This window comes from Callithrix jacchus, chromosome 10 (assembly GCF_049354715.1).
Source record: "Callithrix jacchus isolate 240 chromosome 10, calJac240_pri, whole genome shotgun sequence".
NCBI lineage: Eukaryota > Metazoa > Chordata > Mammalia > Primates > Cebidae > Callithrix > Callithrix jacchus.
The window spans coordinates 92,333,313-92,346,330 of NC_133511.1; positions in this window are offsets into that span (position 1 = coordinate 92,333,313).

Consider the following 13,018-nt stretch of genomic DNA (forward strand, 5'->3'; position numbering starts at 1 on the left):
ATAAGACCTTCCTTAGGCAAGTTTATTTACCTCTACGAGCCTCAATTACTTCATCTGCAAAGTATGAATTAAAAAAGATAATTCTGATTTCCTATGACTACTACAAGGATTAAATAGAGTATGAAAAGCACTTGTCCACTGCAAAATGTTCGATGTTGCACTTCTTTGGCTCTAAGACACACCTTTTATGACACTTTAATATTTCTAAAATTAGGATGTGTTTTATAATACATGACAACTTATACTCATTGTTGACCATGCACCAATTGTGAGATAGATGTCATTTTTTGTGCTTATGGATGCTTATATTATTTTCATTTAAATTGCTATATGTACATAGTTGTTTCTACATCTGCTACATTTTAAGAGTCTTAAAGAAAATTACTCTATGATTCCATTAAAATAAAATTTATTGAATATTCTAGAGGTCACAGAAAAAGAGTATTGGAGCATTTAATATTAGGCACACAAATATCATGGTTGCAAAAATATCACCAAAATTTCCTATTTTCTGGCAAAGCAACAATCAAGTGCTTAACAGGACCTAAGAAAGAAAGGTACCTGCAAGTAAATGATGCTGTTACCTTTTTTAACCTAAATAGCTACAAAAATTACCTATTACACACCTAGCTATGGAACTAAAGAGAGCAATAACTGGTACCTGGAAGCAGTAAAGCAATAAGAGGCTAATGTGACCAATTCATGTTTTACACAGAATAAGTGATAAATTATTAAACAGAAATTAGTGAAAAATCTACATCTGACTTTGAGCTTAAATTCCAAAGATATATAATCAATGAAGAAAAAAAGAAAAAGAAACAAAGGAAGAAAGAAAAGGAGGGAGAGAAGAAGGAAGGAGACAGGGAGGGAGAGAGGAAAAAAAGATGATGGGAGGAAAAGAGGAAGAAAAAAAGGAGGGAGGGAGAATAAAGAGGAAGGAAGAGAAGAAGGAAGAAAGGAAGGAAAGGTGGAAAGGAGGAGGGCAGGAGGGAGAGAGGGAGAAAGGGAAAGTGCCATCATTAAAACTGTAGATTAGGCATTATTGGCTTAAAAGAAAATCCTAGGGAAAACAGTGGAACGTTGTGTTATGATTTTTTTGTTGTTTGTGGGTATTAATGATGAGTTCATAAGTGATTTAGAAGTGGTAGTCTACAAATGGAAAAGTTTAGGAAGAGTACAACAAAATTAATTTCTTTTATATTTTTCTTTCAATACATTCCCCCAAAATGATAAATGATAAAAGCCTGAATTTAATTCTAAGAGGGTTATTTTAATAAGAATAGAATAAAGATTTTAGTAAGATAGCATTCTGTTCTAGTCTAATTAATAACTTTTTTGTCGTTATGGCCCACAAAGTAATCATGCATCTTAAAGTTGATAAGCTCTTAGAATCGATAAAATATGTAAGCATTAGGTATTGCAATATAGCTCTATCTCCATGATATTAGCAAGATTTCTCTCAAAAATATTTATCGATGAAAAATAGAGTCAGTTTTCACTTTCAAAATTGCACTATAGCTGCCAGGGTCCAATTTACAGTATGTACAACAATAGCCAAGCTATTAGACCAAAAAATATTTAGCCACTTGCCTGCTTTCTTCATCTCAAATACAGTTGTACAATTTCCTGGAAATTTTCTCCCAGGTACCTTTTGGTAACACTTCTGCAAGGTTCAGACACATGCAGTTAACACGTCAGCTAACCATTATGATTGACTCAGTCTGTCTGTTTGGTCCAAGACATGATTCAATCCATTTTTTTCTTCGGTGAACTTCCAGCCAGGGTTGTAAGCACCCACCTTAATAATGGTCTGCAAAGATACCAGAGACAGTTCTGAAGGTCACAACCAAGACATCCCTTGAGAAATGTTGCCTGTCATCTAACTTTGTCTTGAGCGTTACCCTCCTTCCCCATCAGTAACCCATTGTAGGCATGAGTTTCACATGTGCATGTACACACACGCATACACACAACACAAACATACACACACAGTACTTTCCAGCTTTCAGCTGACTGTCAAATACCAGAATAAAGGAAGTTAAACACAGGCAATATTCCAGGAGAATATATTTGCAATTCTAATGGGATGATAACCTGAGTATGGGTGATATATTGTGTTCCCTGTAATCTATTTGTGAAAGGATACAATGGGAGAAATGCAAATAAAAATAATGTAATTTGTGGCTTTAAAGCTCCCAGCAACTCAAATCCTGGCATAAATAATAGGTTTGCAGGAATATTTAGCTAGCCAGCATTTCCTATGTGTTCCAGTGAGAACACATAAAACTTCTATGAGCTAAAGGAAACAAAAAGAAAATTTTTGAAGTAAAAGAGTTGGGCAGAATGTGGTAAACCTACATCTTTTTCACTCCAAGTCCTAGAATGGGAGTAGGAGAAAGCAAAAGAACTCGTAATACAAATTCAAATTCGAAGTAGAAAATTCATAGGCTTTTTTTTCCTGGATGAAGTTCTGTAAAATGATAGGCAACTAAAAGAAATAGCCCAAAATAATAGGCAACTAAAAGAAATAGCCCACAGTTCCAAGATCCAGCAGTAGCAGATAGGGTATAGGGACCTGCTGAATCTGAGGTTTTGGAGGTCAGCAACACTCTCAGAATTTTTTATGTTACCATAATATATGAAAAGAGAGCAACAATTACTGCATAAATTATCAATCTTTTGCTGGCCGTAGCTTCTGGTGTCCTCATCACGTCTGGTTTCTGCTCTAGCAGGATCCTATTGCTGGATATGTGGTATATTTTGAATTGAGCAACTTACACCATCATGGCAAGAGTGATCTTACTGAATCAGAGCCACGACCATCTAATTTCCTGGCTGCTTCTTTCATGGCTTATTTTGAACCCATAGGAAAGTGAAAGTTGCTTTGCCAAGGCAAAGAGTGGGAAAGTAGGTCTTTCAACTCTGGATTTTCCAAACACTCCACAAAAGGAAACATCACTTAACAAATATTTACCATATTGCTCTCGGTGAAATAATACTTTAATAGCTTTATTCATGTTTAATAAAATATGGTTATTTGACAGACATATAGGTTCACATTGTATATATCTGTGCAACCATCACTAACAAGATAATGAACATGTTCATTATCCCAGAAGTTTCCTCCTGCAATTACTAGAAATTAATTTGAATGTCCTAGAATTAAACATAAATGAAATCATACAATATGTACTCTTGTTTATCTGGCTTAATTCAGCATAATTATCTAAAATTCTTCCATGTTGTTGCAGCTATCAATAGTTCATTTCTTTTTGTTGCTGAATAGTATTCTGCAATTGTTTATTCACCTCTTGAAGAACATTCTGGTTATTTCTTGTTTATAGCTATTACTAATAAAGCTTCTATGAATATCCATGTGCCACTTTGCATGGTTACACGTTTCCATTTATCTTGAGTACATATCTAGGAGTACAATGATGGTGCAATATGGTAGATACATGTTTAAATTTTTAATAAACCATCAAACTATTTTCCAACATGGTTGTACAGTTTTACATTTTTACCTGTGATGTCTGAGAGTTCAAGCTGCTCCAAGGCTATACTCTTTCTAAGCACAATATTGTCATATTAAAATTTTAGAAGTGCTTGTAAGTGTGTAATATAGTAATAATACATTATGGTTTCAATTTGCGTTTTGCAGATAACTAACAGTCTTGGTCCATTTTCTTTTGCTTATAGCAGAATACCTAAAATTGGGCGATTCAGTAACAAACAAAATGTATTTTTTACAGTTCCAGAGGCTGTCCAAGGTGAAGGGGGGCACATCTGGTCAGGGCCTTCATGCTGGTGGAAAACTCTCTTTGGAATCCCAGGGGAACACAGGTCATCACATGGTGAGGGAACTAAGCATGCTAGCTCAGATTACTCCTCTTTTTTAAAAAACAAAATTTAACTCAAGTAGACATTGATCTCTTCCTCTTCATATAAAGCCATCAGTACTACTCCAGTGTGAACGTATTAATTCATTAACCCATCATTCCATTAATCCATGAATGGATTAATCCATCATGAGGGCAGAGGCCTCATGACCCAATCACCTCCTAAAGTTACCACCTCTCAATATTGGCACATTGGGGAATGAATTTCCACATGAGTTTTGGAGGGGACAAATCCATAGCACAAATATTGCTGATAAATTTTTCATATGCATATTTGCCAACATGTGCATATCATTTCTTAGATTACAGGTCTGTTCGAATCTTTTGATCATTTTTATTGGATTATTTTCTGTCTTATTGTCAAATATTAGGTGTTCTTTATATATTCTGATTTCAAATTCTTTGTAATATATGATATGCTAATAATTTTTCCAGGCTGTAACCTTCTGTTTTCTTAACAAAGTCTTTCAAAGAAAGGTTCTTAAATTTGATGAAGCCATATTTATAAATTTTCTATTTTCTATGATTTTATATAATATTTTAAATAATTTTGTGCATGAAACATTTGTGTTAAGTACTTATGTGTGGAATTTTCCACCTGTGGTATCATGTGAGAACTAAAAACCTTTCTGATTTTGGAGCATTTCAGATGTTGGATTTTCTGATAAGGATGCTCAATTTGTATTCCAGTTCCACTTGTTGAAAAACTTATTTTTCCATTGAATTGCTTTTGCAACTGTGTCAAAATCAATTAATGATAAATGTACAGGTCTATTTCTGGATTCTCTTTTCTTTTTCATTGATCTTTTTCTCTATTTTGATGCCACTATTTAGACAACTGAAGCTTTTATTATAATTTAATATATCTTCAAGTCATATAGTACAAGTTATCCAAATGTATTCATCTTTTTCAAAGTTATTTTAACTATACTGGACCTTTTGCATTTCCACGTGAATTTTAGAAACAGCTTGTCAGTTTACAAAAATGTTTGCTGGTATTTCAATTTTCAACCTCATTTTCTTGACTCAAGGAGGCCACTGGGCTCCACCTGGGCTCCCCTTCCCTACAAGGGACTGGTTTCCTGTCTCCCAGGAGTCACTGTCCTCCATTGTCTGATGCCAATGCCTTGAAAACTGTCATTTAATATATTGTGTCTGGTATTTTAGTTGTGTCAGGTTGAAAGGTATATTCAATCTCTGTTATTCCATCTTGTCCAAAAGTGCATCAGTGTGATTTTTTAATGTCTTAACTATAATATTTGGGTTAATACGTTCTCATGGTATTTGAGATGACATTTCTAAATCAACAGGTGTTCTTCCCCAAATTAAAATGCCTAGAAATCTTTTCTTATTTAGGATTCTAAGGCCAGACTTTTAACATATTAAAATCTCTAAAGTAAGAGCAAAACACAGAAATATTAACCTAAACATTGCCAAGCACTTACAATCCCGATGAATCCAAAAAGCCTGATGTTTGGTTTCATATACATGTACATTGGAATGCTTGCTTTTTGTTTTCCCTGACAGCTATCAAAGTTTATATCCATGAGTGCAAACTACAGTGAATTCACCATTCCACAGCTAGCTAATCCCTTTCTTCCTTTCAAGCAGCTTTGGAATGCAGCCAAACCTGAGTCAAGAAGAGCTCACAAGGTTAAAAATAAGAAATATTTTCCTCTAATTAGGGATCATAAAAAATCCTTCTACAAGTAGAAAGCAAATTTTTTAATGAAAAGTCATGTATGGTTGCTTTTAAACTTTCTTATTCTTGACAGAATTCTTTTTTCTCTTGGGATCATTTTGTCCTTTTCCCTTTGGCTTCAATTTTGGAGATAAAGCTATTATCAATAAACCATTTGAGGAAGAAAAGAAAGGAAGATGGTATCCCCGGGCAGAAAGGCCTATGTTCATCTTATCCGAGCATGTGGGTGGACCTCTACCACATACTCCACAGTGAAGTGGTTGCTATTCCTTATACTAACAATCTAAGAAAACCAGAGAACACGTTTATCTTGTGTTCTGTCTCTATCAAACATTTGCAGACCTGTTATATTACTGTGCTGCCACAACAGTGTTATTATAAATTACCAGACTTTCCATTATCCTTAAATTATAATTTGCTGTCAGTTTGTACAAGACACTGATCTACTTTGGGGAAAACTAAACTAAAAACTGTGTTCTCTATCTTAGAGATTATTTGAGTCTTTCTAAACACCATCAGTCACTTGGCTACTAGGCAGACCTCCCCGGCAGTACTTGCTCTGTTTTTAAACATTTAAAAAATCCAAACTTCAGTTTTATTTTTTCCACAGCTTTGGAAAAAAATATTTTAAAAGTTATACTCCACGATTAATGTTAGGACCAAGAAACAGTACCATTAAATTCTATTAAAACCTGTCCTCTTTATTTTTAATTTTCTAGAAAGGGAAATTATACCTTTTCCTCTATTTTCTTTACAATAACATTAGCATGTGGACAATCTTACATCTTCAAACTTTGTTCAACAGCCCCGAGGGAAAACTTTATTTATATTAAAAGAAATGAAAGAAAAAAATGTGATATCTAGAGACATGGATCTTAAAATTTTTTCTCATGTACATTTCCAGATGCAAATTAGGCTATGAAGCTACTAGAAACCAGAAAATGTCTGAGACAGGTCTCAATCAATGAGAGATTTATTTTACATATATATATTTATAATAATTATAGGTTTATTCTGCCAAGGTTGAGGACACGCCTAAGAAAAAGAGACATAAGTTAGTTACAGTGGGATCTGTGGCTTGTAATTTTTCAAAAGAGGGTTTTGAAGACTTCAATATTTAAAGGGGAAAAAGTGTCCAGAAAGGGAAAGAGATAGAGTCCATTATGCATTCATCTCATACTCAGCAAATCTGCATTTATTATAAGATAAAGTAAGCACACAGTAGAAGTTAAATGTTCATCCATCTTAGGGTGGGCAGAGGGATGATTTCTAATCTTGTCTTTGTCCCTCACCTGTGAAGATAAGTTGATAATTAACATCATCAGGGTGAAAGAGGCCACCTGGGAAGCTACATAGCCTTCTATTAATATTATGCAGCCATCTCTTTAGGAACAAAAGAAGGCAGCTATTTTCTATGACTCAGTCCCCAAGCTTAACTTTTCCCCTTGGCATAGTGAGTTTGGGGTCCAAAGATTGTTATCTTCCCTTCATACTACCTAACAGGAAATCCCATCCATTTATGTGATGGTGTGAGGCAAAATCTGGAGAAGCAGTAATTACCTTAATAAATATACAAGAGACTTAGAAATGAGGAAAAAAATTAAATCCAGTTGTTCTGGATCATTACAGAAAATAATGAAAAAAATGTTCTGGATTTTTACTAGAAAGGGGAGCCCAATTCAGACCCCAAGAGAGGCTTCTTGGATCTCACACAAGAAAGAATTCAAGGTAAGTCCTTGAATTCAAGTGAAAGTCCTTTCACTTTCACAAAGTAAAGTGAAAGCAGGTATATTGGAGAAGTAAAGAAACAAAAGAATGGCTACTCCACAGACAGAGCAGGATGTTCCTGAAAGCAAGAGGAGGAACAAGCCCACCTTAAGTTAAATGCTTGCTTATATATAAGATAACAAAGAAAAAAAATGGGGAGGTGTCATCTAGTACAAGGCCTCCTAACATAGGATTGTTAATCTTTGTGTAACTACTGACTTTTGCAAGAATCTATATTATCTTTAAAGCAAAACTTATTCTTAAACTAAAAATGCTTTTATTCTTTAGATATCAGGATATCAGTATATTTCCTGGGTCTGTGAGGTCCTGGGTCTGTTTAGTAAACATTATTAATCAACTCCCTTAACCATAAACATTTTGTGGCTAAGAATGCCTAGCCTCCTGGGAATGCAGCCAGCAGGTCGCCTTATCCAGACTCTATGCAAGATGGAGTCACTCTAATTTTAATGCTTCTGACACAACTAGCTTCATACAGAGAGACTTTATCACAAAATAATATGCCACAACACGTAAGGATTACATATTTCCTCACTTTGCCTTCCAACCATTTACTGAATAGAATATCCTTTCCCCATTGCTTGTTTTTGTCAGGTCTGTCAAAGATCAGATGGTTATAGATGTGTGGTGTTATATATGAGGGCTCTTTTTCTGCTCCATTGGTCTATATGTGTGCTTTGGTACCAAGCTGTTTTGGTTACTGTAGCCTTGTAATATAGTTTGAAGTCAGGTAGCATGATGCCTCCAGCTTTGTTCTTTTTCTTGGGATTGCCTTGGCTATATGGGGTCTTCTTTGATTCTATATGAAATTTAAAATAGTCTTTTTCTAGTTCTGTGAAGAAAGTCAATGGCAGTTTGATGGGAATAGCAGTGAATCCATAAATTACTTTGGGCAGTTTGGCCATTTTCACAATATTGATTCTTTCTATTCATGAGGATGGCATGTTTTTCCATTTGTTTGTGTCCTCTCATTTCCATGAACAGTGGTTTGTAGTTCTCCTTGAATAAGTTCTTCCCATCCCTTGTAAGCTGTATTCCTAGGTATTTTATTCTTTTTGTAGTGATTTTAAATGGGAGTTCATTCATAATTTGGCTCTGTGCTTGCCTATTGTTGATGTAAAGGAATGCTTGTGATTTTTGCACATTGATTTTGTATCCCAAGACTTTGCTGAAGTTGCTATCAGCTCAAGATTTTTTGGAGCTGAAAAGATGGGGTTTTCTAAATATAAAATCATGTCATCTGCAAACAGAGGCATCTTGACTTCATCTTTTCCTATTTGAATACCTTTTATTTCTTTCTCTTGCCTGATTGCCCTGGCCAGAACTTCCAATACTATGTTGAATAGGAATGGTGAGAGAGGGCATCCTTGTCTGGTGCTGGTTTTCAAAGGGAATGTTCTCAGATTTTTCCCATCCAATGTGATATTGGCTGTGGATTTGTCATAAATAGCTATTATTTTGAAATATGTTCCATTAATAACTAGTATATGGAGAGTTTTTAACATGAAGGGATGCTGAATTTTATCAAAGACGTTTTCTGTGTCTATTCAGATAATCATGTGGTTTTTGTCTTTGGTTCTGCTTATGTGATGGATTATATTTATTGATTTGCATATGCTGAACCAGTCTTGCATCCCAGGAATGAAGCTGATTTGATCATGGTGGATAAGTTTTTTTGATGTGCTGCTGAATTTGACTTGCCAGTATTTTATTGTGGATTTTCACATCAATGTTCATCAGGGATATTGGCCTGAAGTTTTCTTTATTTGTTGTGTCTCTTCTCAGTTTTGGTATCAGGATGATGGTGGCTTCATAAAATGAGAGTTAGGGAGGAGTTCCTCCTTTTTAATTGTTTGCAATAGTTTTAGAAAGAATGGTACCAGTTCTTCTTTGTATTTCTGGTAGAATTTGGCTGTGAATCTGTCTGGTCCTGGGCTTTTTTTTGGTTGGTAGGCTATCAATTACTGCCTCAATTTCAGAGCTTGTTGTTGATCTTTTCAGAGATTCAACTTCTTCCTGGTTTAGTCTTTGTAGGGTGTACGTGTTCATGAATTTATCCACTTCTTTTAGATTTTCTAGTTTATTTGCATAGAGGTGTTTGTAGTATTCTCTGATGGTAGTTTGTATTTCTGTGGGGTCAGTGGTGATGTCCCATTTGTCATTTTTTTGTGTGTCTATTTGATTCTTCTTTCTCTTCCTTTTTATTAGTCTAGCTAGTGGTCTACCCATTTTGTTAATTTTTTTCAAAACCAGCTCTGGGATTTCTTCATTTTTTGGAGGGTTTTTCACATCTCTATTTTCTTCAATTCTTTTCTGATCTTAATTGTTTCTTGAATTCTGCTAGTTTTTGGATTTGTTTGCTCTTGCCTCTCCAGCTCCTTAAACTGTGATGTTAGTGTATCAATCTGAGATTTTTCTAGCTGTCTGATGTGGGGATTTAGTGCCATAAATTTACCTCTTAACACTGCTTAGCACTTCAATCATAGGTTCGGTTTTTTTATGAAGTCCCGTATTTCTTGGAGGCTTTGTTCATTCCTTTTCATTCTTTATTCTCTATTCTTGTCTGCATGTCTTATTTCAGCAAGGTGCTTTTCAAACTCTGATATCCTTCTTCCACTTGGTCACTTTGGCTATTGATACTTGTGTATGCTTCACAAAGTTCTTATGTTGTGCTTTTCAGTTCCATCATGTCATTTATGTTCCTCTCTAAACTGGTTATTCTAGTTAGCAATTCCTCTAACCCTTTATCAAGATTCTTACCTTCTTTGCATTGAGTTATAACATGCTTCTTTAGCTCATCATAGTTTTTTATCACCCATCTTCTGAAGCTTATCTCTGTCAGTTCATCCATTTGATCCTCTGTCCAGTTCTCCACTCCTGATGAAGAGACATTGCAATTATTTGGAGAAGAGGCACTCTGGCCTTTTTGGTTTTCAGCATTTTTTCATTGATTACTTCTCATCTTCGTGAGTTTATCTAGTTTTGGTCTTTGAGGATACTGACCCTTGGATGGGGTTTTTGTGGGGGTCTTTTTTGTTACTGTTCTTGTTGATGGTGCTGTGTTCATTTTCTGCTTGCTTTTCTTCCAGTAGTCAGGTCCCTCTTCTGTACAGCTTCTGCAGTTTGCTGGGGGTTCACTTCAGGCCCTGATTTGCTTCTGTGCCTGAAGATGTCACTCAAGGAGGCTGGAGAGCAGCAAACATGGTTGCCTGCTCCTTCTTCTGGGACTTCTGACCTCGAGGGGCTCCAACCTGATGCCAGTAGGATCATTCCTGTATAGCGTATCTGACAACCCCTGTTGGAGGGTCTCACTCAATTGGGTGGCATGGGGATCAGGACCCACTGAACAAATAACTTTGTCCCTTGGTGGAGAAGGTGTGTTTCACTGGGGGGAAACCCACTCATCTGGGCTGTCCAGATTCCTCAGAACTACCAGGAGGAAAGGCTAAGTCTTCTGGTCCATAGAGAGTGTGGCCACCTCTCCTCATATGGGCTCAGACCCAGGGAGATCTGAGTTCTGACACTGAGCCTCTGGCTGGAGTTATTGGAGATCCTGCAGGGAAGCCCCACTCAGCAGGGAAGGATGGGTTGGGGTTAGACCTGAAGAGACACTCTGGCCACAGACTGCCACAGCCAGTGTTTGGGCTGTGGGAACAGGTCTTAGGACCAAGCTATTCAGCCACCCTGGCTTCAGCAGGGGAAAAGCATAGCCAGAGCTATAGAAATGGCTGCTGCCCTGCCCCTGACCAGGGAGCCTAGCATATTAGTCAGTTGCAAGTTTCAGTGCTGGAGGCTGCCCCTCCTGCAAGGAACTCAAATGGCTTAGACAGCAGGCAGCCTGCAGCGGTGCTGGCAGCCCCTCCTTCTGGGAGTTAAGTAGGCTCAAGTAGATTTTAGCTGAGAGGCTGTAAGAATCTGCATATCCCAAGGTTGGAACGGTAGGCCCAGGTGGTGTGATTTCGTGAATGGGATCTTCCAATCCTTGGGTTGCAAGGTTCCATGGAAAAAGCACAGTTTCTGTGGCTGGGTAGTGGGCTCACTCACCTCCTTCCTGCCCTGTGTGGCTCTCAGGTGGGCTGCTGGACCACACTGTTCTTCCTTCTGTCTGTGGGTCATGCCAGCCTTCTAGTCAATTTTGATGACAGCACCAGGATTCTTTGGTTGCTGGTGAAGGAGTCACATGCTTGTTATGGTTTTTTTCAGCAGGAGCCTCTGAGTACCTCTGCTTCTATTTGGCCATCTTGTTATTCAGATTAACTGTTTCTTATCAAAACTTGTTGCAAATGTTGTCCCATTCCTTTTATTGTGACTGTAATGATTTTTACATTTTTAATGAAATAAAATTTATTATACTTTTCTTTTATAGCTCTTCATTGTTTTGTTTGCTTTTCGTTCTTTACACAGCTGCCATAGCATGCTAAACATATGATTAGCTATGACCCAGACTCTCTACAAACACAAGATTCATTTGTCATAAACAAAAAGATTGCAGGAAAAGGACATCAGTGAATGCGTATGTCTCCCCTATCTACATAATCCTTAATTGCACCATATATAACACCTATTGGACAGTGTTGACCACGTGAATGAATTGTGCTATGGTTTGGAGTGGTTTGTCTCTGCCAAAACTCAGGTTGAAATTTGATTCTCAGTATGACAGTGTTAAATGGTAGAGTTTAGTGGAAGATGTTTGTTTCATGGGCGAATAGATTAATGCCCTCTTGCAAGAATAAGTGAGTTCTCACTCTCCAGAGAATGAATTAGTTCCTAAGAGAGCAGGTTATAAGTGACTCCAACCTCTCCTGCGTGTCTCTTTGCACACACCTTCTTCCCCTCCACTGTCTGCCGTAAACTGAAGCGTGAAACCCTCACCGTGATGGCCTGCCCAGTCTTTGACTTTCCAGCTCCAGAATCATAAGTCAAATAAACTTTGTTTTTATAAATTACCGAGTCTCAGGTATTCTGTTATAGCAACACAAAACAGACTAAGACAAATTATACCCCAAGTCTATATCTTGAGTCCTCTTAAGTCCATAGGTCAAAACATATGCTCAGTACTACATTCGTACCCTCACCAAAAAAATTTTTTTGCTTAGTATTTCTATCAACAAACATTTACTGAGCACCTATTTGAACTGGGTCAGATTGAAGAGGATCCCAGTTGTAACCAAAATTATTCTCTTAATTGAGAATCAATGCCTAAGAAGTATGTTTAAGTGATTTCTTACACAGCAAACATCTGGATGAGCATACTCTTCCACTTCCATCTGTTTGACATTTGAAGTCATCAGGGTCATCAGCAATAAAGGTCAAATAAGGAGTAGGTAAAGAAAGTGAGAAGTAGAGTGTACATATTTATTAGGGAGCTCAAACAAAGCTGCAAAATAAGAAGCGGAGTAAGTTGGTTCCACCCTAGAACTAAAATCTGGAAATAAACTTTCTGAAGCATAATCCGACTTCTGCTCCCAAAGGCAATAATACCAAGCCCATTTTGATTTATCTCCAAAATAGCCTCTGTTATTCTCTTCCAGCAGCATTTCTTTGGAATGAAAATTGTGTTTGGATTAGGATTAAAATGCTAATCAAGGACTTGTTCACTGCAAGACAATTTTTAAATCTTCAAGATCTGGAA